We start from the raw sequence: 3,512 nt of genomic DNA on the forward strand, positions 1-3,512 counted from the left end.
GTTGACCCTCTTCATCCAAACGTAAGTACTGGATCTCATCTTGGTCAAATTCTGATTTGGGTCCAATTGGAAGATGGGAAAGGGCATCCATGTTTGTGGGTTACATGGTATTGCACGAGTGAATTTCATGATGGTGCCTGCTGAGAGCTGAGACTGTTTTCCTTGTGGGACTGAGACTGTTTTCCTTGTTTATGAGATCGACCCAGAGGGCGGTGGTGTTTGCTCTCTGCAGTTAATGCATCTACTACTTTGGTTAGATCAGATTCCTCTTCTGCGTCTGAAGTCCAAAATCTAACTGATGCTCCAGGAAACTTTTAAGGATTGGGCTAATTTTAAAACGCTCTCCAAAGAAGGGTCTTCAAACTGTAGAGCTTTCTGATGCACTTCCTTATCCGAAGGAACCTTCCCCTCCTCAAATAATTGTGCCCTGATCATCACTTCATGATATGATTGATTATGTACAGGAGTCACGAAATGGCATTTCCTGTTGAGTCCCTGCGGTTCAGCTGCAAATGCGTATTATCATTGCTCAGGTTGTTTACAATGGTGATAAAACCCCACACAGGATGCAATGACATGGCAGTGGCGGTGAAAATAGGTACATAAATAACAAAGCACCCATTTCATCAAAGGCTTGATGTGCTGATTAAATAAGACAGATCAGTTTGCATAAGTGCTGGTATGTACTAGGCAAGATCCCTGATAGGGAAAGGGATTTGATCATGACTGGATCCACTACATGGAATCTGGCAAAATGCTGTCAGAGGTATTTCTGGCCTATCCTCACTCCTCCGCCGATTTGTGGTAGGGGGTTCCAGCAGCAGATTTGTGGGCGACTGATAGGAAGGTATCGCTGACGAGAAGGCCTCCTCACATTTCTACCCCTCTAACTGCAAGGCTTTCAGCCATTTCTGTCCCTCTAACTGTATGGCAGAAATTGTTGGAGCATGACTTGCATTGACACCTCTGTTAAAGTAGCCTGGGGCACAGGGTCTATGGTTACAAAATGAACACGAAAAATGCCTACGATTGTCACAAATTATGTTGTAACTCACAACTAAAAAATGCACTATCACTGCTAGAACAAGTATATTTTCTCATCATAAATACAAGATTGAACAAACAAGTACAATGTTCAGGGTGCCAAACAGTTCAATGACAAAGAGAACAGCATGCAGAGCCAGGCTGAACAAAAGCAAGTGCCAGGTGGTTATCACCTACATAGACACATGTGACAGATTGCAATGAAGGTGCCTGCACAGCAGTTGCGTGTTGTCACTCGACTGCAGTGTCTCCTCATAGCAGTCACTGTCAGAGACATTGGACATTGTCCAATTTTGCCAAGGCTTTAAAGAGTCATAAAGCTGTTACGACCCAAACAAGCTCAGCAGAGTTTGTAACAGTTTCTGACTAGTTAAAGCCTCTCATGGCGTCTCCAGCAGTGGAAGGTGAAATGTTAGGCAGAGAATTATGCCTTTGACAACGGCCTTATGACCATAAATCAAATATCAGTAATATCAAAAATACTAGCTGTAAAAGCCTGCATTGTGAGACTGTTGCAGCAAGTTGGAGGCTATTAAGTTCCTCGAACCTGGTTGCATCCATATGGAGGCCACCTCAATTCAAGCCGCTAAAAAAAAAAACCATACACCTAGGGATAGCACTAATCTTATTAGTTCCTAGAAAACCGCAGACAAACAGAGTATAGCTTTAGCAGAACAAGTTACTTCATTTCAGTGGACTACTTCATTGATGGTTATGTTGACACAAAACAAAACTTTTTGTAAGTCAGATCCTTGGCTACAGATAAAATGCAATATATAGGAGTAATGCAATATGGAGGAGTAATGCAATATATAGGAGTAATTCACCAGGGAACGAATACTATAAATTTTCTTCAGCTTGCAAGAGGTGTTCCAGATATCAAATCTAGCAAGAAAGGCCAAACATCCGGTGGATCATGTCTTGTCATCTATTCACAAAAGACCTAAATGATTACTTGCAGAAGAGGGTTAAATACCTACTGTCATTAATGTCCTTTACACATCCGGAGAATAGAGCATATTACCAGAACCTGTCACCATGTCACTCAAGAGACTGTGTAGAGTACTTACCAGACGAAACTGATGATGAGAAATGTTACAGCAAGAAAACTAGTTTATCTGAGTTTTAAATAATAGTCATCTTTTCACCCTATGGACTGATACAAACTGTAATGATTCCATAAGAACAATGCCTTTAAATGAGGTGACATACAGCATTATCTAACATTGCTTCTCTTTTTATCTACATACAGGGATATGAGTGAAACTGAGTACACAAACAAATTTTAACAATACAGGTGCACTATGATATATGCCAGTATTTATTTATAAGTATTTCCAGATTCTTTTATTCCACATTTTTATTGCATTGCTTCACTCTACCCTGGTCTCTCTTTCTGCCTCACCAACATCCCTCTTTTTGCTATACCACTTTGAGCAGCCCGTTTTTGACAAGTTTTCAAACACTGCTACTGCATCTGAATTATCTTTGTACCTTCTCATAATTTCCTTACACACACAATGTGAAATCACACCTTCTGCATTTCTTAATACTCTTTAACTGCCAACACTCTCTTCCCCATTGTGCATTCTATTTAGTACTTTTCAAACCTTTATCCCCCTACATTACACAAGATCACATCAACAATATTATGAAAGGGATAGATTGCTATTCACTGTAGAGATCACACATCGAGTTGCAGGCACATTTATCTTTTGGTCAAAGCCTTCTTCAGCAATGAAACATACAAATGTACCCAAACACAAGCACACCTCACATACAAATATGACAATTATTGCTAGCCAGAATGCAACTGCGTCCAACAGAAACAGCAATTTGGAGTGTGGTAGGGAGGCAGGAGGGATAGCAGAGCATGAGTGAGGAGAGAGAAGAGAGCGTTGCCTGGCAGAGAATGCAGGAACTAGAAGCTGGCAGGACAAGGCTGTCGTGCAAAGCATCAGGTGGCTGGCAGAAAATGGGAGAGGGAGAATGGAAAAGGAAATGAGCAGGTAAGAGGAACACACTAGTGAGTATTTTGGTGCACAATGATGGTGAGGGGAAGTGAACTGGGAGGAAGTGGTGGGACACAGGCGGCTGAAACTGTTCAGTGGAGGCTCTGGGGACAGTAGGTTACTGTATGATGAGGCCATGATGATGTTAGGAGCACAAAATGTGTTGTAAAGATAACTCCCATCTGCACAGTTCAGAAAAGCTGCTGGTGGAGGAGGGCATCCAGATGGCCAAGTTGTGAAGCAGCCATTTAAATCAAGTGTGTTATGTTCAGCTGCATGTTAAGCTACAGTGTCATCCAGTTTGCTCTTGGCCATTGTTAGATGGTGGCCACGCATCCTGGTGGACAGCTTATGGGTGCTTACACCAATATGCAAAGCTGTGCACTGCAGCAGAGCTGGATGCCAAAAATCATTCCCATTCAGCCTAGCCACATGAGACAGTATATTTCAGTGAAA

This window comes from Schistocerca gregaria, chromosome 1, assembly GCF_023897955.1.
Source record: "Schistocerca gregaria isolate iqSchGreg1 chromosome 1, iqSchGreg1.2, whole genome shotgun sequence".
NCBI classification, from domain to species: Eukaryota; Metazoa; Arthropoda; class Insecta; order Orthoptera; family Acrididae; genus Schistocerca; species Schistocerca gregaria.